The sequence below is a fragment of the Pan troglodytes genome, chromosome 21, assembly GCF_028858775.2.
Source record: "Pan troglodytes isolate AG18354 chromosome 21, NHGRI_mPanTro3-v2.0_pri, whole genome shotgun sequence".
NCBI classification, from domain to species: Eukaryota; Metazoa; Chordata; class Mammalia; order Primates; family Hominidae; genus Pan; species Pan troglodytes.
The window spans coordinates 76,438,826-76,465,333 of NC_072419.2; positions in this window are offsets into that span (position 1 = coordinate 76,438,826).

The window sequence follows — 26,508 nt, forward strand, 5'->3', positions numbered from 1 at the left end:
CGGTGGAGATATTTCCATGATTAGACAGATAGCGGTGGAGATATTTCAATGTTTATACAGATGACTGTGTAGATATTTCCATTTGTATACAGATGGCTGTGGAGATATTTCCATGTTTATACAGATGGCAGTGTAGATATTTCCATCTTTATACAGATTGCTGTGTGGCTATTTTCATGTTTATAAAATAGCGATGTAGGTATTTCCATGTTTATAGAGATGGCTGTGTAGATATTTCCATGTTTACACAGATGACTGTGTAGGTATTTCCATGTATATCCAGAAGGCAGTGTTGATATTTCAATGTTTATAGAGATAGCAGTTTAGTTATTTCCATGTTTATACAGATGGCAGTGTAGATATTTCCATGTTTATACAGAAGGCGGTGAAGATATTTCCATGTTTTTAGGGATAGCCATGTAGATATTTCCATGTTTATACAGATAGCGGTGTTGACATTTCCATGTTTGTAGAGATAGCGGTGTAGATATTTCCATATTTATGCAGATAGCGGAGTAGATATTTCCATGTTTATACAGATAGCAGTGTAGATATTAACATGTTCATACAGATAGCGGTGTAGATATATCCATGTTTATACAGATTGTGGTGTAGATATTTCCAGGTTTATACAGATAGTGGTGTAGATATTTCCATGTTTACAGAGACAGAGGTGTAGATATTTCCATATTCACACAGATTGCTGTGTACATATTTCCATATTTAAACCGACAGCTCTGAAGATATTCCCATGTTTACACAGATGCTGTTGTAGATGTTTCCATGTTTATAGAGATTGCAGTGTAGATATTTCCATGTTTATAAAGATAGCGGTGTAGATATTTCCATGTTTATGCAGATAGCGGTGGAGATATTTCCATGTTTATATAGATAGCGCTGTAGATATTTGCTTGTTTATACAGATAGCGGTGTAGATATTTCCATGTTTATACAGATAGCGGTGTAGATATTTCCATGTTTGTAGAGATAGCGGAGGAGATATTTCCATGTTTTTACAGATAGCAATGTAAATATTTGAATGTTTACACAGATAGCGGTCTAGATATTTCCATGTTTATATAGATAACGGTGTAGATATTTCCATTTTTATACACATAGCGGTGTAGTTATTTCCATGTTTATACAGATGACTGTGTACATATTTCCATGTTTATACAGATGGCGGTGTAGATATTTCCATGTTTCTACAGATAGCGGTCTAGATATTTCCATGTTTATACAGATAGCGGTGTAGATATTTCCATGTTTCTACAGATAGCGGTGTAGATATTTCCGTGTTCATACAGATAGCGGTGGACATATTTTCAAGTTTATACAGATAGCGGTGGACATATTTTCATATTTATAGAGATGGCAGTGTAGATATTTCCAAGTTTATAAAGATAGCGGTGTCGATATTTCCGTGTTTATACAGATAGCGGTGCAGGTATTTCCAATTTTGTAGAGACAGCGGTGTAGATATTTCCATGTTTTTACAGATGGGGATGTAGATATTTCCATGTTTATACAGATGACTGTGTAGATATTTCCATGTTTTTTACAGATGGCGGTGTAAATATTTCCATGTTACGCAGATAGCGGTGTGGATATTTCCATGTTTATACAGACAGCGATGTAGATATTTCCATGTTTATAGAGATGGCTGTGTAGTTATTTCCATGTTTATACAGATTGCAGTGTAGATATTTCCATGTTTATACAGATAGTGGGGTAGATATTTCCATGTTTATACAGATGACTGTGTAGGTATTTCCATCTTTATACTTATGGCGGTGTAGATATTTCCATGTTTAGAGAGATAGCCATGAAGATATTTCCATGTTTATACAGACAGTGGTGTAGACATTTCCATGTTTATAGAGATAGCGGTGTAGATATTTCCATAGTTATACAGATAGCGGTGTAGATATTTCCATGTTTATACAGATAGCGGTGTAGATGTTTCCATGTTTATACAGACAGCGGTGTAGATATATCCATGTTTATACAGATCGTGGTGTATATATTTCCATGTTTATACAGATAGCGGTGTAGATATTTCCATGTTTATACAGATAGCGCTGTAGATATTTCCATATTTACAGAGATAGAGGTGTAGATATTTCCATATTTGCACAGATTGCGGTGTACATATTTCCACGTTTATACAGATAGTGGTGTAGATATTTCCATGTTTATACAGATAGCGGTGTAGATATTTCCATGTTTATACAGATAGCGGTGTAGATATTTCCATGTTTATACAGATAGCGGTGTAGATATATCCATGTATATACAGATTGCGGTGTAGATATTTCCATGTTTACACAGATTGCGGTGTAGATATTTCCATGTTTATAAAGATAGCGGTGTAGATATTTCTATGTTTACACAGATTGCGGTGGAAATATTTCCATGTTTATACAGATAACGATGTAAATATTTCCATGTTTATACAGATAGCGGAGAAGATATATCCATGTTTATACAGATAGCAGTGTAGACATTTCCATGTTTATACAGATAGCGGTGTAGATATTTCCATGTTTATACAGATAGCGGTGGAGATATTTCCATGATTAGACAGATAGCGGTGGAGATATTTCAATGTTTATACAGATGACTGTGTAGATATTTCCATTTGTATACAGATGGCAGTGTAGATATTTCCATGTTTATACAGATGGCAGTGTAGATATTTCCATGTTTATACAGATTGCTGTGTGGCTATTTTCATGTTTATAGAAATAGCGATGTAGGTATTTCCATGTTTATAGAGATGGCTGTGTAGATATTTCCAGGTTTACACAGATGACTGTGTAGGTATTTCCATGTATATCCAGAAGGCAGTGTTGATATTTCAATATTTATAGAGATAGCAGTTTAGTTATTTCCATGTTTATACAGATGGCAGTGTAGATATTTCCATGTTTATACAGAAGGCGGTGAAGATATTTCCATGTTTTTAGGGATAGCCATGTAGATATTTCCATGTTTATACAGATAGCGGTGTTGACATTTCCATGTTTATAGAGATAGCGGTGTAGATATTTCCATATTTATGCAGATAGCGGAGTAGATATTTCCATGTTTATACAGATAGCAGTGTAGATATTAACATGTTCATACAGATAGCGGTGTAGATATATCCATGTTTATACAGATTGTGGTGTAGATATTTCCATGTTTATACAGATAGCGGTGTAGATATTTCCAGGTTTATACAGATAGTGGTGTAGATATTTCCATGTTTACAGAGACAGAGGTGTAGATATTTCCATATTCACACAGATTGCTGTGTACATATTTCCATATTTAAACCGACAGCTCTGAAGATATTCCCATGTTTACACAGATACTGTTGTAGATGTTTCCATGTTTATAGAGATTGCAGTGTAGATATTTCCATGTTTATAAAGATAGCGGTGTAGATATTTCCATGTTTATGCAGATAGCGGTGGAGATATTTCCATGTTTATATAGGTAGCGCTGTAGATATTTGCTTGTTTATACAGATAGCGGTGTAGATATTTCCATGTTTATACAGATAGCGGTGTAGATATTTCCATGTTTGTAGAGATAGCGGAGGAGATATTTCCATGTTTTTACAGATAGCAATGTAAATATTTGAATGTTTATACAGATAGCGGTCTAGATATTTCCATGTTTATATAGATAACGGTGTAGATATTTCCATTTTTATACACATAGCGGTGTAGTTATTTCCATGTTTATACAGATGACTGTGTACATATTTCCATGTTTATACAGATGGCGGTGTAGATATTTCCATGTTTATACAGATAGCGGTCTAGATATTTCCATGTTTATACACATAGCGGTGTAGATATTTCCATGTTTCTACAAATAGCGGTGTAGATATTTCCATGTTTATACAGATAGCGGTGGGCATATTTTCAAGTTTATACAGATAGCGGTGGACATATTTTCATGTTTATAGAGATGGCAGTGTAGATATTTCGAAGTATATAAAGATAGCGGTGTCGATATTTCCGTGTTTATACAGATAGCGGTGCAGGTATTTCCATGTTTGTAGAGACAGCGGTGTAGATATTTCCATGTTTTTACAGATGGGGGTGTAGATATTTCCATGTTTATACAGATGACTGTGTAGATATTTCCATGTTTTTTACAGATGGCGGTGTAAATATTTCCATGTTACGCAGATAGCGGTGTGGATATTTCCATGTTTATACAGACAGCGATGTAGATATTTCCATGTTTATAGAGATGGCTGTGTAGTTATTTCCATGTTTATACAGATTGCAGTGTAGATATTTCCATGTTTATACAGATAGTGGGGTAGATATTTCCATGTTTATACAGATGACTTTGTAGGTATTTCCATGTTTATACATATGGCGGTGTAGATATTTCCATGTTTAGAGAGATAGCCATGAACATATTTCCATGTTTATACAGACAGTGGTGTAGACATTTCCATGTTTATAGAGATAGCGGTGTAGATATTTCCATAGTTATACAGATAGCGGTGTAGATATTTCCATGTTTATACAGATAGCGGTGTAGATGTTTCCATGTTTATACAGACAGCGGTGAAGATATATCCATGTTTATACAGATCGTGGTGTATATATTTCCATATTTACAGAGATAGAGGTGTAGATATTTCCATATTTGCACAGATTGCGGTGTACATATTTCCACGTTTATACAGATAGCGGTGTAGATATTTCCATGTTTATACAGATAGCGGTGTAGATATTTCCATGTTTATACAGATAGCGGTGTAGATATTTCCATGTTTATACAGATAGCGGTGTAGATATATCCATGTATATACAGATTGCGGTGTAGATATTAGCATGTTTACACAGATTGCGGTGTAGATATTTCCATGTTTATAAAGATAGCGGTGTAGATATTTCTATGTTTACACAGATTGCGGTGGAAATATTTCCATGTTTATACAGATAACGATGTAAATATTTCCATGTTTATACAGATAGCGGAGAAGATATATCCATGTTTATACAGATAGCAGTGTAGACATTTCCATGTTTATACAGATAGCGGTGTAGATATTTCCATGTTTATACAGATAGCGGTGGAGATATTTCCATGATTAGACAGATAGCGGTGGAGATATTTCAATGTTTATACAGATGACTGTGTAGATATTTCCATTTGTATACAGATGGCAGTGTAGATATTTCCATGTTTATACAGATGGCAGTGTAGATATTTCCATGTTTATACAGATTGCTGTGTGGCTATTTTCATGTTTATAGAAATAGCGATGTAGGTATTTCCATGTTTATAGAGATGGCTGTGTAGATATTTCCATGTTTACACAGATGACTGTGTAGGTATTTCCATGTATATCCAGAAGGCAGTGTTGATATTTCAATGTTTATAGAGATAGCAGTTTAGTTATTTCCATGTTTATACAGATGGCAGTGTAGATATTTCCATGTTTATACAGAAGGCGGTGAAGATATTTCCATGTTTTTAGGGATAGCCATGTAGATATTTCCATGTTTATACAGATAGCGGTGTTGACATTTCCATGTTTATAGAGATAGCGGTGTAGATATTTCCATATTTATGCAGATAGCGGAGTAGATATTTCCATGTTTATACAGATAGCAGTGTAGATATTAACATGTTCATACAGATAGCGGTGTAGATATATCCATGTTTATACAGATTGTGGTGTAGATATTTCCATGTTTATACAGATAGCGGTGTAGATATTTCCAGGTTTATACAGATAGTGGTGTAGATATTTCCATGTTTACAGAGACAGAGGTGTAGATATTTCCATATTCACACAGATTGCTGTGTACATATTTCCATCTTTAAACCGACAGCTCTGAAGATATTCCCATGTTTACACAGATACTGTTGTAGATGTTTCCATGTTTATAGAGATTGCAGTGTAGATATTTCCATGTTTATAAAGATAGCGGTGTAGATATTTCCATGTTTATGCAGATAGCGGTGGAGATATTTCCATGTTTATATAGATAGCGCTGTAGATATTTGCTTGTTTATACAGATAGCGGTGTAGATATTTCCATGTTTATACAGATAGCGGTGTAGATATTTCCATGTTTGTAGAGATAGCGGAGGAGATATTTCCATGTTTTTACAGATAGCAATGTAAATATTTGAATGTTTATACAGATAGCGGTCTAGATATTTCCATGTTTATATAGATAACGGTGTAGATATTTCCATTTTTATACACATAGCGGTGTAGTTATTTCCATGTTTATACAGATGACTGTGTATATATTTCCATGTTTATACAGATGGCGGTGTAGATATTTCCATGTTTCTACAGATAGCGGTCTAGATATTTCCATGTTTATACAGATAGCGGTGGGCATATTTTCAAGTTTATACAGATAGCGGTGGACATATTTTCATGTTTATAGAGATGGCAGTGTAGATATTTCCAAGTTTATAAAGATAGCGGTGTCGATATTTCCGTGTTTATACAGATAGCGGTGCAGGTATTTCCATGTTTGTAGAGACAGCGGTGTAGATGTTTCCATGTTTTTACAGATGGGGGTGTAGATATTTCCATGTTTATACAGATGACTGTGTAGATATTTCCATGTTTTTTACAGATGGCGGTGTAAATATTTCCATGTTACGCAGATAGCGGTGTGGATATTTCCATGTTTATACAGACAGCGATGTAGATATTTCCATGTTTATAGAGATGGCTGTGTAGTTATTTCCATGTTTATACAGATTGCAGTGTAGATATTTCCATGTTTATACAGATAGTGGGGTAGATATTTCCATGTTTATAGAGATGACTTTGTAGGTATTTCCATGTTTATACATATGGCGGTGTAGATATTTCCATGTTTAGAGAGATAGCCATGAAGATATTTCCATGTTTATACAGACAGTGGTGTAGACATTTCCATGTTTATAGAGATAGCGGTGTAGATATTTCCATAGTTATACAGATAGCGGTGTAGATATTTCCATGTTTATACAGATAGCGGTGTAGATGTTTCCATGTTTATACAGATAGCGGTGTAGATATATCCATGTTTATACAGATCGTGGTGTATATATTTCCATGTTTATACAGATAGCGGTGTAGATATTTCCATGTTTATACAGATAGCGGTGTAGATATTTCCATATTTACAGAGATAGTGGTGTAGATATTTCCATATTTGCACCGATTGCGGTTTACATATTTCCACGTTTATACAGATAGTGGTGTAGATATTTCCATGTTTATACAGATAGCGGTGTAGATATTTCCATGTTTATACAGATAGCGGTGTAGATATTTCCATGTTTATACAGATAGCGGTGTAGATATATCCATGTATATACAGATTGCGGTGTAGATATTTCCATGTTTACACAGATTGCGGTGTAGATATTTCCATGTTTATAAAGATAGCGGTGTAGATATTTCTATGTTTACACAGATAGCGGTGGAAATATTTCCATGTTTATACAGATAACGATGTAAATATTTCCATGTTTATACAGATAGCGGAGAAGATATATCCATGTTTATACAGATAGCAGTGTAGACATTTCCATGTTTATACAGATAGCGGTGTAGATATTTCCATGTTCATACAGATAGCGGTGGAGATATTTCCATGATTAGACAGATAGCGCTGGAGATATTTCAATGTTTATACAGATGACTGTGTAGATATTTCCATTTGTATACAGATGGCAGTGTAGATATTTCCATGTTTATACAGATGGGAGTGTAGATATTTCCATGTTTATACAGATTGCTGTGTGGCTATTTTCATGTTTATAGAAATAGCGATGTAGGTATTTCCATGTTTATAGAGATGGCTGTGTAGATATTTCCATGTTTACACAGATGACTGTGTAGGTATTTCCATGTATATCCAGAAGGCAGTGTTGATATTTCAATGTTTATAGAGATAGCAGTTTAGTTATTTCCATGTTTATACAGATGGCAGTGTAGATATTTCCATGTTTATACAGAAGGCGGTGAAGATATTTCCATGTTTTTAGGGATAGCCATGTAGATATTTCCATGTTTATACAGATAGCGGTGTTGACATTTCCATGTTTGTAGAGATAGCGGTGTAGATATTTCCATATTTATGCAGATAGCGGAGTAGATATTTCCATGTTTATACAGATAGCAGTGTAGATGTTAACATGTTCATACTGATAGCGGTGTAGATATATCCATGTTTATACAGATTGTGGTGTAGATATTTCCATGTTTATACAGATAGCGGTGTAGATATTTCCAGGTTTATACAGATAGTGGTGTAGATATTTCCATGTTTACAGAGACAGAGGTGTAGATATTTCCATATTCACACAGATTGCTGTGTACATATTTCCATCTTTAAACCGACAGCTCTGAAGATATTCCCATGTTTACACAGATACTGTTGTAGATGTTTCCATGTTTATAGAGATTGCAGTGTAGATATTTCCATGTTTATAAAGATAGCGGTGTAGATATTTCCATGTTTATGCAGATAGCGGTGGAGATATTTCCATGTTTATATAGATAGCGCTGTAGATATTTGCTTGTTTATACAGATAGCGGTGTAGATATTTCCATGTTTATACAGATAGCGGTGTAGATATTTCCATGTTTGTAGAGATAGCGGAGGAGATATTTCCATGTTTTTACAGATAGCAATGTAAATATTTGAATGTTTATACAGATAGCGGTCTAGATATTTCCATGTTTATATAGATAACGGTGTAGATATTTCCATTTTTATACACATAGCGGTGTAGTTATTTCCATGTTTATACAGATGACTGTGTATATATTTCCATGTTTATACAGATGGCGGTGTAGATATTTCCATGTTTCTACAGATAGCGGTCTAGATATTTCCATGTTTATACAGATAGCGGTGGGCATATTTTCAAGTTTATACAGATAGCGGTGGACATATTTTCATGTTTATAGAGATGGCAGTGTAGATATTTCCAAGTTTATAAAGATAGCGGTGTCGATATTTCCGTGTTTATACAGATAGCGGTGCAGGTATTTCCATGTTTGTAGAGACAGCGGTGTAGATGTTTCCATGTTTTTACAGATGGGGGTGTAGATATTTCCATGTTTATACAGATGACTGTGTAGATATTTCCATGTTTTTTACAGATGGCGGTGTAAATATTTCCATGTTACGCAGATAGCGGTGTGGATATTTCCATGTTTATACAGACAGCGATGTAGATATTTCCATGTTTATAGAGATGGCTGTGTAGTTATTTCCATGTTTATACAGATTGCAGTGTAGATATTTCCATGTTTATACAGATAGTGGGGTAGATATTTCCATGTTTATAGAGATGACTTTGTAGGTATTTCCATGTTTATACATATGGCGGTGTAGATATTTCCATGTTTAGAGAGATAGCCATGAAGATATTTCCATGTTTATACAGACAGTGGTGTAGACATTTCCATGTTTATAGAGATAGCGGTGTAGATATTTCCATAGTTATACAGATAGCGGTGTAGATATTTCCATGTTTATACAGATAGCGGTGTAGATGTTTCCATGTTTATACAGATAGCGGTGTAGATATATCCATGTTTATACAGATCGTGGTGTATATATTTCCATGTTTATACAGATAGCGGTGTAGATATTTCCATGTTTATACAGATAGCGGTGTAGATATTTCCATATTTACAGAGATAGTGGTGTAGATATTTCCATATTTGCACCGATTGCGGTTTACATATTTCCACGTTTATACAGATAGTGGTGTAGATATTTCCATGTTTATACAGATAGCGGTGTAGATATTTCCATGTTTATACAGATAGCGGTGTAGATATTTCCATGTTTATACAGATAGCGGTGTAGATATATCCATGTATATACAGATTGCGGTGTAGATATTTCCATGTTTACACAGATTGCGGTGTAGATATTTCCATGTTTATAAAGATAGCGGTGTAGATATTTCTATGTTTACACAGATAGCGGTGGAAATATTTCCATGTTTATACAGATAACGATGTAAATATTTCCATGTTTATACAGATAGCGGAGAAGATATATCCATGTTTATACAGATAGCAGTGTAGACATTTCCATGTTTATACAGATAGCGGTGTAGATATTTCCATGTTCATACAGATAGCGGTGGAGATATTTCCATGATTAGACAGATAGCGCTGGAGATATTTCAATGTTTATACAGATGACTGTGTAGATATTTCCATTTGTATACAGATGGCAGTGTAGATATTTCCATGTTTATACAGATGGGAGTGTAGATATTTCCATGTTTATACAGATTGCTGTGTGGCTATTTTCATGTTTATAGAAATAGCGATGTAGGTATTTCCATGTTTATAGAGATGGCTGTGTAGATATTTCCATGTTTACACAGATGACTGTGTAGGTATTTCCATGTATATCCAGAAGGCAGTGTTGATATTTCAATGTTTATAGAGATAGCAGTTTAGTTATTTCCATGTTTATACAGATGGCAGTGTAGATATTTCCATGTTTATACAGAAGGCGGTGAAGATATTTCCATGTTTTTAGGGATAGCCATGTAGATATTTCCATGTTTATACAGATAGCGGTGTTGACATTTCCATGTTTGTAGAGATAGCGGTGTAGATATTTCCATATTTATGCAGATAGCGGAGTAGATATTTCCATGTTTATACAGATAGCAGTGTAGATGTTAACATGTTCATACAGATAGCGGTGTAGATATATCCATGTTTATACAGATTGTGGTGTAGATATTTCCATGTTTATACAGATAGCGGTGTAGATATTTCCAGGTTTATACAGATAGTGGTGTAGATATTTCCATGTTTACAGAGACAGAGGTGTAGATATTTCCATATTCACACAGATTGCTGTGTACATATTTCCATATTTAAACCGACAGCTCTGAAGATATTCCCATGTTTACACAGATACTGTTGTAGATGTTTCCATGTTTATAGAGATTGCAGTGTAGATATTTCCATGTTTATAAAGATAGCGGTGTAGATATTTCCATGTTTATGCAGATAGCGGTGGAGATATTTCCATGTTTATATAGATAGCGCTGTAGATATTTGCTTGTTTATACAGATAGCGGTGTAGATATTTCCATGTTTATACAGATAGCGGTGTAGATATTTCCATGTTTGTAGAGATAGCGGAGGAGATATTTCCATGTTTTTACAGATAGCAATGTAAATATTTGAATGTTTATACAGATAGCGGTCTAGATATTTCCATGTTTATATAGATAACGGTGTAGATATTTCCATTTTTATACACATAGCGGTGTAGTTATTTCCATGTTTATACAGATGACTGTGTACATATTTCCATGTTTATACAGATGGCGGTGTAGATATTTCCATGTTTCTACAGATAGCGGTCTGGATATTTCCATGTTTATACAGATAGCTGTGGGCATATTTTCAAGTTTATACAGATAGCGGTGGACATATTTTCATGTTTATAGAGATGGCAGTGTAGATATTTCCAAGTTTATAAAGATAGCGGTGTCGATATTTCCGTGTTTATACAGATAGCGGTGCAGGTATTTCCATGTTTGTAGAGACAGCGGTGTAGATATTTCCATGTTTTTACAGATGGGGGTGTAGATATTTCCATGTTTATACAGATGACTGTGTAGATATTTCCATGTTTTTTACAGATGGCGGTGTAAATGTTTCCATGTTACGCAGATAGCGGTGTGGACATTTCCATGTTTATACAGACAGCGATGTAGATATTTCCATGTTTATAGAGATGGCTGTGTAGTTATTTCCATGTATATACAGATTGCAGTGTAGATATTTCCATGTTTATACAGATAGTGGGGTAGATATTTCCATGTTTATACAGATGACTGTGTAGGTATTTCCATCTTTATACATATGGCGGTGTAGATATTTCCATGTTTAGAGAGATAGCCATGAAGATATTTCCATGTTTATACAGACAGTGGTGTAGATATTTCCCTGTTTATAGAGATAGCGGTGTAGATATTTCCATAGTTATACAGATAGCGGTGTAGATATTTCCATGTTTATACAGATAGCGGTGTAGATGTTTCCATGTTTATACAGATAGCGGTGTAGATATATCCATGTTTATACAGATCGTGGTGTATATATTTCCATGTTTATACAGATAGCGGTGTAGATATTTCCATGTTTATACAGATAGCGGTGTAGATATTTCCATGTTTATACAGATAGCGGTGTAGATATATCCATGTATATACAGATTGCGGTGTAGTTATTTCCATGTTTACACAGATTGCGGTGTAGATATTTCCATGTTTATAAAGATAGCGGTGTAGATATTTCTATGTTTACACAGATAGCTGTGGAAATATTTCCATGTTTATACAGATAACGATGTAAGTATTTCCATGTTTATACAGATAGCGGAGAAGATATATCCATGTTTATACAGATAGCAGTGTAGACATTTCCATGTTTATACAGATAGCGGTGTAGATATTTCCATGTTTATACAGATAGCGGTGGAGATATTTCCATGATTAGACAGATAGCGGTGGAGATATTTCAATGTTTATACAGATGACTGTGTAGATATTTCCATTTGTATACAGATGGCAGTGTAGATATTTCAATGTTTATACAGATGGCAGTGTAGATATTTCCATCTTTATACAGATTGCTGTGTGGCTATTTTCATGTTTATAAAATAGCGATGTAGGTATTTCCATGTTTATAGAGATGGCTGTGTAGATATTTCCATGTTTACACAGATGACTGTGTAGGTATTTCCATGTACATCCAGAAGGCACTGTTGATATTTCAATGTTTATAGAGATAGCAGTTTAGTTATTTCCATGTTTATACAGATGGCAGTGTAGATATTACCATGTTTATACAGAAGGCGGTGAAGATATTTCCATGTTTTTAGGGATAGCCATGTAGATATTTCCATGTTTATACAGATAGCGGTGTTGACATTTCCATGTTTGTAGAGATAGCGGTGTAGATATTTCCATATTTATGCAGATAGCGGAGTAGATATTTCCATGTTTATACAGATAGCAGTGTAGATATTAACATGTTCATACAGATAGCGGTGTAGATATATCCATGTTTATACAGATTGTGGTGTAGATATTTCCAGGTTTATACAGATAGTGGTGTAGATATTTCCATGTTTACAGAGACAGAGGTGTAGATATTTCCATATTCACACAGATTGCTGTGTACATATTTCCATATTTAAAACGACAGCTCTGAAGATATTCCCATGTTTACACAGATGCTGTTGTAGATGTTTCCATGTTTATAGAGATTGCAGTGTAGATATTTCCATGTTTATAAAGATAGCGGTGTAGATATTTCCATGTTTATGCAGATAGCGGTGGAGATATTTCCATGTTTATATAGATAGCGCTGTAGATATTTGCTTGTTTATACAGATAGCGGTGTAGATATTTCCATGTTTATACAGATAGCGGTGTAGATATTTCCATGTTTGTAGAGATAGCGGAGGAGATATTTCCATGTTTTTACAGATAGCAATGTAAATATTTGAATGTTTATACAGATAGCGGTCTAGATATTTCCATGTTTATATAGATAACGGTGTAGATATTTCCATTTTTATACACATAGCGGTGTAGTTATTTCCATGTTTATACAGATGACTGTGTACATATTTCCATGTTTATACAGATGGCGGTGTAGATATTTCCATGTTTCTACAGATAGCGGTCTAGATATTTCCATGTTTATACAGATAGCGGTGTAGATATTTCCATGTTTCTACAGATAGCAGTGTAGATATTTCCATGTTTATACAGATAGCGGTGGACATATTTTCAAGTTTATACAGATAGCGGTGGACATATTTTCATGTTTATAGAGATGGCAGTGTAGATATTTCCAAGTTTATAAAGATAGCGGTGTCGATATTTCCGTGTTTATACAGATAGCGGTGCAGGTATTTCCATTTTTGTAGAGACAGCGGTGTAGATATTTCCATGTTTTTACAGATGGGGGTGTAGATATTTCCATGTTTATACAGATGACTGTGTAGATATTTCCATGTTTTTTACAGATGGCGGTGTAAATATTTCCATGTTATGCAGATAGCGGTGTGGATATTTCCATGTTTATACAGACAGCGATGTAGATATTTCCATGTTTATAGAGATGGCTGTGTAGTTATTTCCATGTTTATACAGATTGCAGTGTAGATATTTCCATGTTTATACAGATAGTGGGGTAGATATTTCCATGTTTATACAGATGACTGTGTAGGTATTTCCATCTTTATACATATGGCGGTGTAGATATTTCCATGTTTAGAGAGATAGCCATGAAGATATTTCCATGTTTATACAGACAGTGGTGTAGACATTTCCCTGTTTATAGAGATAGCGGTGTAGATATTTCCATAATTATACAGATAGCGGTGTAGATATTTCCATGTTTATACAGATAGCGGTGTAGATGTTTCCATGTTTATACAGATAGCGGTGTAGATATATCCATGTTTATACAGATCGTGGTGTATATATTTCCATGTTTATACAGATAGCGGTGTACATATTTCCATGTTTATACAGATAGCGGTGTAGATATTTCCATGTTTATACAGATAGCGGTGTAGATATATCCATGTATATACAGATTGCGGTGTAGATATTTCCATGTTTACACAGATTGCGGTGTAGATATTTCCATGTTTATAAAGATAGCGGTGTAGATATTTCTATGTTTACACAGATAGCGGTGGAAATATTTCCATGTTTATACAGATAACGATGTAAATATTTCCATGTTTATACAGATAGCGGAGAAGATATATCCATGTTTATACAGATAGCAGTGTAGACATTTCCATGTTTATACAGATAGCGGTGTAGATATTTCCATGTTTATACAGATAGCGGTGGAGATATTTCCATGATTAGACAGATAGCGGTGGAGATATTTCAATGTTTATACAGATGACTCTGTAGATATTTCCATTTGTATACAGATGGCAGTGTAGATATTTCCATGTTTATACAGATGGCAGTGTAGATATTTCCATGTTTATACAGATTGCTGTGTGGCTATTTTCATGTTTATAGAAATAGCGATGTAGGTATTTCCATGTTTATAGAGATGGCTGTGTTGATATTTCCATGTTTACACAGATGACTGTGTAGGTATTTCCATGTATATCCAGAAGGCAGTGTTGATATTTCAATGTTTATAGAGATAGCAGTTTAGTTATTTCCATGTTTATACAGATGGCAGTGTAGATATTTCCATGTTTATACAGAAGGCGGTGAAGATATTTCCATGTTTTTAGGGATAGCCATGTAGATATTTCCATGTTTATACAGATAGCGGTGTTGACATTTCCATGTTTGTAGAGATAGCGGTGTAGATATTTCCATATTTATGCAGATAGCGGAGTAGATATTTCCATGTTTATACAGATAGCAGTGTAGATATTAACATGTTCATACAGATAGCGGTGTAGATATATCCATGTTTATACAGATTGTGGTGTAGATATTTCCATGATTATACAGATAGCGGTGTAGATATTTCCAGGTTTATACAGATAGTGGTGTAGATATTTCCATGTTTACAGAGACAGAGGTGTAGATATTTCCATATTCACACAGATTGCTGTGTACATATTTCCATCTTTGAACCGACAGCTCTGAAGATATTCCCATGTTTACACAGATACTGTTGTAGATGTTTCCATGTTTATAGAGATTGCAGTGTAGATATTTCCATGTTTATAAAGATAGCGGTGTAGATATTTCCATGTTTATGCAGATAGCGGTGGAGATATTTCCATGTTTATATAGATATCGCTGTAGATATTTGCTTGTTTATACAGATAGCGGTGTAGATATTTCCATGTTTATACAGATAGCGGTGTAGATATTTCCATGTTTGTAGAGATAGCGGAGGAGATATTTCCATGTTTTTACAGATAGCAATGTAAAAATTTGAATGTTTATACAGATAGCGGTCTAGATATTTCCATGTTTATATAGATAACGGTGTAGATATTTCCATTTTTATACACATTGCGGTGTAGTTATTTCCATGTTTATACAGATGACTGTGTACATATTTCCATGTTTATACAGATGGCGGTGTAGATTTTTCCATGTTTATACAGATAGCGGTGTAGATATTTCCATGTTTATACAGATAGCGGTGCAGATATATCCATGTATATACAGATTGCGGTGTAGATATTTCCATGTTTACACAGATTGCGGTGTAGATATTTCCATGTTTATAAAGATAGCGGTGTAGATATTTCTATGTTTACACAGATAGCGGTGGAAATATTTCCATGTTTATACAGATAACGATGTAAATATTTCCATGTTTATACAGATAGCGGAGAAGATATATCCATGTTTATACAGATAGCATTGTAGACATTTCCATGTTTATACAGATAGCGGTGTAGATATTTCCATGTTTATACAGATAGCGGTGGAGATATTTCCATGATTAGACAGATAGCGGTGGAGATATTTCAATGTTTATACAGATGACTGTGTAGATATTTCCATTTGTATACAGATGGCAGTGTAGATATTTCCATGTTTATACAGATGGCAGTGTAGATATTTCCATGTTTATGCAGATTGCTGTGTGGCTATTTTCATGTTTATAGAAATAGCGATGTAGTTATTTCCATGTTTATAGAAATGGCTGTGTAGATATTTCCATGTTTACACAGATGACTGTCTAGGTATTTCCATGTATATCCAGAAGGCAGTGTTGATATTTCAATGTTTATAGAGATAGCAGTTTAGTTATTTCCATGTTTATACAGATGGCAGTGTAGATATTTCCATGTTTATACAGAAGGCGGTGAAGATATTTCCATGTTTTTAGGGATAGCCATGTAGATATTTCCATGTTTATACAGATAGCGGTGTTGACATTTCCATGTTTGTAGAGATAGCGGTGTAGATATTTCCATATTTATGCAGATAGCGGAGTAGATATTTCCATGTTTATACAGATAGCAGTGTAGATATTAACATGTTCATACAGATAGCGGTGTAGATATATCCATGTTTATACAGATTGTGGTGTAGGTATTTCCATGTTTATACAGATAGCGGTGTAGATATTTCCAGGTTTATACAGATAGTGGTGTAGATATTTCCATGTTTACAGAGACAGAGGTGTAGATATTTCCATATTCACACAGATTGCTGTGTACATATTTCCATCTTTAAACCGACAGCTCTGAAGATATTCCCATGTTTACACAGATACTGTTGTAGATGTTTCCATGTTTATAGAGATTGCAGTGTAGATATTTCCATGTTTATGCAGATAGCGGTGGAGATATTTCCATGTTTATATAGATAGCGCTGTAGATATTTGCTTGTTTATACAGATAGCGGTGTAGATATTTCCATGTTTATACAGATAGCGGTGTAGATATTTCCATGTTTGTAGAGATAGCGGAGGAGATATTTCCATGTTTTTACAGATAGCAATGTAAATATTTGAATGTTTATACAGATAGCGGTCTAGATATTTCCATGTTTATATAGATAACGGTGTAGATATTTCCATTTTTATACACATAGCGGTGTAGATATTTCCATGTTTATACAGATGACTGTGTACATATTTCCATGTTTATACAGATGGCGGTGTAGATATTTCCATGTTTCTACAGATAGCGGTCTAGATATTTCCATGTTTATACAGATAGCGGTGTAGATATTTCCATGTTTCTACAGATAGCGGTGTAGATATTTCCATGTTTATACAGATAGCGGTGGACATATTTTCAAGTTTATACAGATAGCGGTGGACATATTTTCATGTTTATAGAGATGGCAGTGTAGATATTTCCAAGTTTATAAAGATAGCGGTGTCGATATTTCCGTGTTTATACAGATAGCGGTGCAGGTATTTCCAATTTTGTAGAGACAGCGGTGCAGATATTTCCATGTTTTTACAGATGGGGGTGTAGATATTTCCATGTTTATACAGATGACTGTGTAGATATTTCCATGTTTTTTACAGATGGCGGTGTAAATATTTCCATTTTACGCAGATAGCGGTGTGGATATTTCCATGTTTATACAGACAGCGATGTAGATATTTCCATGTTTATAGAGATGGCTGTGTAGTTATTTCCATGTTTATACAGATTGCAGTGTAGATATTTCCATGTTTATACAGATAGTGGGGTAGATATTTCCATGTTTATACAGATGACTGTGTAGGTATTTCCATCTTTATACATATGGCGGTGTAGATATTTCCATGTTTAGAGAGATAGCCATGAAGATATTTCCATGTTTATACAGACAGTGGTGTAGACATTTCCATGTTTATAGAGATAGTGGTGTAGATATTTCCATAGTTATACAGATAGCGGTGTAGATATTTCCATGTTTATACAGATAGCGGTGTAGATGTTTCCATATTTATACAGATAGCGGTGTAGATATATCCATGTTTATACAGATCGTGGTGTATATATTTCCATGTTTATACAGATAGCGGTGTAGATATTTCCATGTTTATACAGATAGCGGTGTAGATATTTCCATGTTTATACAGATAGCGGTGTAGATATATCCATGTATATACAGATTGCGGTGTAGATATTTCCATGTTTACACAGATTGCGGTGTAGATATTTCCATGTTTATAAAGATAGCGGTGTAGATATTTCTATGTTTACACAGATAGCGGTGGAAATATTTCCATGTTTATACAGATAACGATGTAAATATTTCCATGTTTATACAGATAGCGGAGAAGATATATCCATGTTTATACAGATAGCAGTGTAGACATTTCCATGTTTATACAGATAGCGGTGTAGATATTTCCATGTTTATACAGATAGCGGTGGAGATATTTCCATGATTAGACAGATAGCGGTGGAGATATTTCAATGTTTATACAGATGACTCTGTAGATATTTCCATTTGTATACAGATGGCAGTGTAGAAATTTCCATGTTTATACAGATGGCAGTGTAGATATTTCCATGTTTATACAGATTGCTGTGTGGCTATTTTCATGTTTATAGAAATAGCGATGTAGGTATTTCCATGTTTATAGAGATGGCTGTGTAGATATTTCCATGTTTACACAGATGACTGTGTAGGTATTTCCATGTATATCCAGAAGGCAGTGTTGATATTTCAATGTTTATAGAGATAGCAGTTTAGTTATTTCCATGTTTATACAGATGGCAGTGTAGATATTTCCATGTTTATACAGAAGGCGGTGAAGATATTTCCATGTTTTTAGGGATAGCCATGTAGATATTTCCATGTTTATACAGATAGCGGTGTTGACATTTCCATGTTTGTAGAGATAGCGGTGTAGATATTTCCATATTTATGCAGATAGCGGAGTAGATATTTCCATGTTTATACAGATAGCAGTGTAGATATTAACATGTTCATACAGATAGCGGTGTAGATATATCCATGTTTATACAGATTGTGGTGTAGATATTTCCATGTTTATACAGATAGCGGTGTAGATATTTCCAGGTTTATACAGATAGTGGTGTAGATATTTCCGTGTTTACAGAGACAGAGGTGTAGATATTTCCATATTCACACAGATTGCTGTGTACATATTTCCATCTTTAAACCGACAGCTCTGAAGATATTCCCATGTTTACACAGATACTGTTGTAGATGTTTCCATGTTTATAGAGATTGCAGTGTAGATATTTCCATGTTTATAAAGATAGCGGTGTAGATATTTCCATGTTTATGCAGATAGCGGTGGAGATATTTCCATGTTTATATAGATAGCGCTGTAGATATTTGCTTGTTTATACAGATAGCGGTGTAGATATTTCCATGTTTATACAGATAGCGGTGTAGATATTTCCATTTTTATACACATTGCGGTGTAGTTATTTCCATGTTTATACAGATGACTGTGTACATATTTCCATGTTTATACAGATGGCGGTGTAGATATTTCCATGTTTCTACAGATAGCGGTCTAGATATTTCCATGTTTATACAGATAGCGGTGTAGATATTTCCATGTTTCTACAGATAGCGGTGTAGATATTTCCATGTTTATACAGATAGCGGTGGACATATTTTCAAGTTTATACAGATAGCGGTGGACATATTTTCATGTTTATAGAGATGGCAGTGTAGATATTTCCAAGTTTATAAAGATAGCGGTGTCGATATTTCCGTGTTTATACAGATAGCGGTGCAGGTATTTCCATGTTTGTAGAGACAGCGGTGTAGATATTTCCATGTTTTTACAGATGGGGGTGTAGATATTTCCATGTTTATACAGATGACTGTGTAGATATTTCCATGTTTTTTACAGATGGCGGTGTAAATATTTCCATGTTACGCAGATAGCGGTGTGGATATTTCCATGTTTATACAGACAGCGATGTAGATATTTCCATGTTTATAGACGGCTGTGTAGTTATTTCCATGGTTATACAGATTGCAGTGTAGATATTTCCATGTTTATACAGATAGTGGGGTAGATATTTCCATGTTTATACAGATGACTGTGTAGGTATTTCCATGTTTATACATATGGCGGTGTAGATATTTCCATGTTTAGAGAGATAGCCATGAAGATATTTCCATGTTTATACAGACAGTGGTGTAGACATTTCCATGTTTATAGAGATAGCGGTGTAGATATTTCCATAGTTATACAGATAGCGGTGTAGATATTTCCATGTTTATACAGATAGCGGTGTAGATGTTTCCATGTTTATACAGACAGCGGTGAAGATATATCCATGTTTATACAGATCGTGGTGTATATATTTCCATATTTACAGAGATAGAGGTGTAGATATTTCCATATTTGCACAGATTGCGGTGTACATATTTCCACGTTTATACAGACAGTGGTGTAGATATTTCCATGTTTATACAGATAGCGGTGTAGATATTTCCATGTTTATACAGATAGCGGTGTAGATATTTCCATGTTTATACAGATAGCGGTGTAGATATATCCATGTATATACAGATTGCGGTGTAGATATTAGCAAGTTTACACAGATTGCGGTGTAGATATTTCCATGTTTATAAAGATAGCGGTGTAGATATTTCTATGTTTACACAGATTGCGGTGGAAATATTTCCATGTTTATACAGATAACGATGTAAATATTTCCATGTTTATACAGATAGCGGAGAAGATATATCCATGTTTATACAGATAGCAGTGTAGACATTTCCATGTTTATACAGATAGCGGTGTAGATATTTCCATGTTTATACAGATAGCGGTGGAGATATTTCCATGATTAGACAGATAGCGGTGGAGATATTTCAATGTTTATACAGATGACTGTGTAGATATTTCCATTTGTATACAGATGGCAGTGTAGATATTTCCATGTTTATACAGATTGCTGTGTGGCTATTTTCATGTTTATAGAAATAGCGATGTAGGTATTTCCATGTTTATAGAGATGGCTGTGTAGATATTTCCATGTTTACACAGATGACTGTGTAGGTATTTCCATGTATATCCAGAAGGCAGTGTTGATATTTCAATGTTTATAGAGATAGCAGTTTAGTTATTTCCATGTTTATACAGATGGCAGTGTAGATATTTCCATGTTTATACAGAAGGCGGTGAAGATATTTCCATGTTTTTAGGGATAGCCATGTAGATATTTCCATGTTTATACAGATAGCGGTGTTGACATTTCCATGTTTATAGAGATAGCGGTGTAGATATTTCCATATTTATGCAGATAGCGGAGTAGATATTTCCATGTTTATACAGATAGCAGTGTAGATATTAACATGTTCATACAGATAGCGGTGTAGATATATCCATGTTTATACAGATTGTGGTGTAGATATTTCCATGTTTATACAGATAGCGGTGTAGATATTTCCAGGTTTATACAGATAGTGGTGTAGATATTTCCATGTTTACAGAGACAGAGGTGTAGATATTTCCATATTCACACAGATTGCTGTGTACATATTTCCATATTTAAACCGACAGCTCTGAAGATATTCCCATGTTTACACAGATACTGTTGTAGATGTTTCCATGTTTATAGAGATTGCAGTGTAGATATTTCCATGTTTATAAGGATAGCGGTGTAGATATGTCCATGTTTATGCAGATAGCGGTGGAGATATTTCCATGTTTATATAGATAGCGCTGTAGATATTTGCTTGTTTATACAGATAGCGGTGTAGATATTTCCATGTTTATACAGATAGCGGTGTAGATATTTCCATGTTTGTAGAGATAGCGGAGGAGATATTTCCATGTTTTTACAGATAGCAATGTAAATATTTGAATGTTTATACAGATAGCGGTCTAGATATTTCCATGTTTATATAGATAACGGTGTAGATATTTCCATTTTTATACACATAGCGGTGTAGTTATTTCCATGTTTATACAGATGACTGTGTACATATTTCCATGTTTATACAGATGGCGGTGTAGATATTTCCATGTTTCTACAGATAGCGGTCTAGATATTTCCATGTTTATACAGATAGCGGTGGGCATATTTTCAAGTTTATACAGATAGCGGTGGACATATTTTCATGTTTATAGAGATGGCAGTGTAGATATTTCCAAGTTTATAAAGATAGCGGTGTCGATATTTCCGTGTTTACACAGATAGCGGTGTAGGTATTTCTATGTTTGTAGAGACAGCGGTGTAGATATTTCCATGTTTTTACAGATGGGGGTGTAGATATTTCCATGTTTATACAGATGACTGTGTAGATATTTCCATGTTTTTTACAGATGGCGGTGTAAATATTTCCATGTTACGCAGATAGAGGTGTGGATATTTCCATGTTTATACAGACAGCGATGTAGATATTTCCATGTTTATAGAGATGGCTGTGTAGTTATTTCCATGTTTATACAGATTGCAGTGTAGATATTTCCATGTTTATACAGATAGTGGGGTAGATATTTCCATGTTTATAGAGATGACTTTGTAGGTATTTCCATGTTTATACATATGGCGGTGTAGATATTTCCATGTTTAGAGAGATAGCCATGAAGATATTTCCATGTTTATACAGACAGTGGTGTAGACATTTCCATGTTTATAGAGATAGCGGTGTAGATATTTCCATAGTTATACAGATAGCGGTGTAGATATTTCCATGTTTATACAGATAGCGGTGTAGATGTTTCCATGTTTATACAGATAGCGGTGTAGATATATCCATGTTTATACAGATCGTGGTGTATATATTTCCATGTTTATACAGATAGCGGTGTAGATATTTCCATGTTTATACAGATAGCGGTGTAGATATTTCCATATTTACAGAGATAGTGGTGTAGATATTTCCATATTTGCACCGATTGCGGTTTACATATTTCCACGTTTATACAGATAGTGGTGTAGATATTTCCATGTTTATACAGATAGCGGTGTAGATATTTCCATGTTTATACAGATAGCGGTGTAGATATTTCCATGTTTATACAGATAGCGGTGTAGATATATCCATGTATATACAGATTGCGGTGTAGATATTTCCATGTTTACACAGATTGCGGTGTAGATATTTCCATGTTTATAAAGATAGCGGTGTAGATATTTCTATGTTTACACAGATAGCGGTGGAAATATTTCCATGTTTATACAGATAACGATGTAAATATTTCCATGTTTATACAGATAGCGGAGAAGATATATCCATGTTTATACAGATAGCAGTGTAGACATTTCCATGTTTATACAGATAGCGGTGTAGATATTTCCATGTTTATACAGATAGCGGTGGAGATATTTCCATGATTAGACAGATAGCGCTGGAGATATTTCAATGTTTATACAGATGACTGTGTAGATATTTCCATTTGTATACAGATGGCAGTGTAGATATTTCCATGTTTATACAGATGGGAGTGTAGATATTTCCATGTTTATACAGATTGCTGTGTGGCTATTTTCATGTTTATAGAAATAGCGATGTAGGTATTTCCATGTTTATAGAGATGGCTGTGTAGATATTTCCATGTTTACACAGATGACTGTGTAGGTATTTCCATGTATATCCAGAAGGCAGTGTTGATATTTCAATGTTTATAGAGATAGCAGTTTAGTTATTTCCATGTTTATACAGATGGCAGTGTAGATATTTCCATGTTTATACAGAAGGCGGTGAAGATATTTCCATGTTTTTAGGGATAGCCATGTAGATATTTCCATGTTTATACAGATAGCGGTGTTGACATTTCCATGTTTGTAGAGATAGCGGTGTAGATATTTCCATATTTATGCAGATAGCGGAGTAGATATTTCCATGTTTATACAGATAGCAGTGTAGATATTAACATGTTCATACAGATAGCGGTGTAGATATATCCATGTTTATACAGATTGTGGTGTAGATATTTCCATGTTTATACAGATAGCGGTGTAGATATTTCCAGGTTTATACAGATAGTGGTGTAGATATTTCCATGTTTACAGAGACAGAGGTGTAGATATTTCCATATTCACACAGATTGCTGTGTACATATTTCCATCTTTAAACCGACAGCTCTGAAGATATTCCCATGTTTACACAGATACTGTTGTAGATGTTTCCATGTTTATAGAGATTTCAGTGTAGATATTTCCATGTTTATAAAGATAGCGGTGTAGATATTTCCATGTTTATGCAGATAGCGGTGGAGATATTTCCATGTTTATATAGATAGCGCTGTAGATATTTGCTTGTTTATACAGATAGCGGTGTAGATATTTCCAGGTTTATACAGATAGCGGTGTAGATATTTCCATGTTTGTAGAGATAGCGGAGGAGATATTTCCATGTTTTTACAGATAGCAATGTAAATATTTGAATGTTTATACAGATAGCGGTCTAGACATTTCCATGTTTATATAGATAACGGTGTAGATATTTCCATTTTTATACACATTGCGGTGTAGTTATTTCCATGTTTATACAGATGACTGTGTACATATTTCCATGTTTATACAGATGGCGGTGTAGATATTTCCATGTTTATACAGATAACGGTCTAGATATTTCCATGTTTATACAGATAGCGGTGTAGATATTTCCATGTTTCTACAGATAGCGGTGTAGATATTTCCATGTTTATACAGCTAGCGGTGGACATATTTTCAAGTTTATACAGATAGCGGTGGACATATTTTCATGTTTATAGAGATGGCAGTGTAGATATTTCCGTGTTTATACAGATAGCGGTGCAGGTATTTCCATGTTTGTAGAGACAGCGGTGTAGATATTTCCATGTTTTTACAGATGGCGGTGTAGATATTTCCATGTTTATACAGATGACTGTGTAGATATTTCCATGTTTTTTACAGATGGCGGTGTAAATATTTCCATGTTACGCAGATAGCGGTGTGGATATTTCCATGTTTATACAGACAGCGATGTAGCTATTTCCATGTTTATAGAGATGGCTGTGTAGTTATTTCCATGTTTATACAGATTGCAGTGTAGATATTTCCATGTTTATACAGATAGTGGGGTAGATATTTCCATGTTTATACAGATGACTGTGTAGGTATTTCCATCTTTATACATATGGCGGTGTAGATATTTCCATGTTTAGAGAGACAGCCATGAAGATATTTCCATGTTTATACAGACAGTGGTGTAGACATTTCCATGTTTATAGAGATAGCGGTGTAGATATTTCCATAGTTATACAGATAGCGTTGTAGATATTTCCATGTTTATACAGATAGCGGTGTAGATGTTTCCATGTTTATAAAGATAGCGGTGTAGATATATCCATGTTTATACAGATCGTGGTGTATATATTTCCATGTTTATACAGATAGCGGTGTAGATATTTCCATGTTTATACAGATAGCGGTGTAGATATTTCCATGTTTATACAGATAGCGGTGTAGATATATCCATGTATATACAGATTGCGGTGTAGATATTTCCATGTTTACACAGATTGCGGTGTAGATATTTCCATGTTTATAAAGATAGCGGTGTAGATATTTCTATGTTTACACAGATAGCGGTGGAAATATTTCCATGTTTATACAGATAACGCTGTAAATATTTCCATGTTTATACAGATAGCGGAGAAGATATATCCATGTTTATACAGATAGCAGTGTAGACATTTCCATGTTTATACAGATAGCGGTGTAGATATTTCCATGTTTATACAGATAGCGGTGGAGATATTTCCATGATTAGACAGATAGCGGTGGAGATATTTCAATGTTTATACAGATGACTGTGTAGATATTTCCATTTGTATACAGATGGCAGTGTAGATATTTCCATGTTTATACAGATGGCAGTGTAGATATTTCCATGTTTATACAGATTGCTGTGTGGCTATTTTCATGTTTATAGAAATAGCGATGTAGGTATTTCCATGTTTATAGAGATGGCTGTGTAGATATTTCCATGTTTACACAGATGACTGTGTAGGTATTTCCATGTATATCCAGAAGGCAGTGTTGATATTTCAATGTTTATAGAGATAGCAGTTTAGTTATTTCC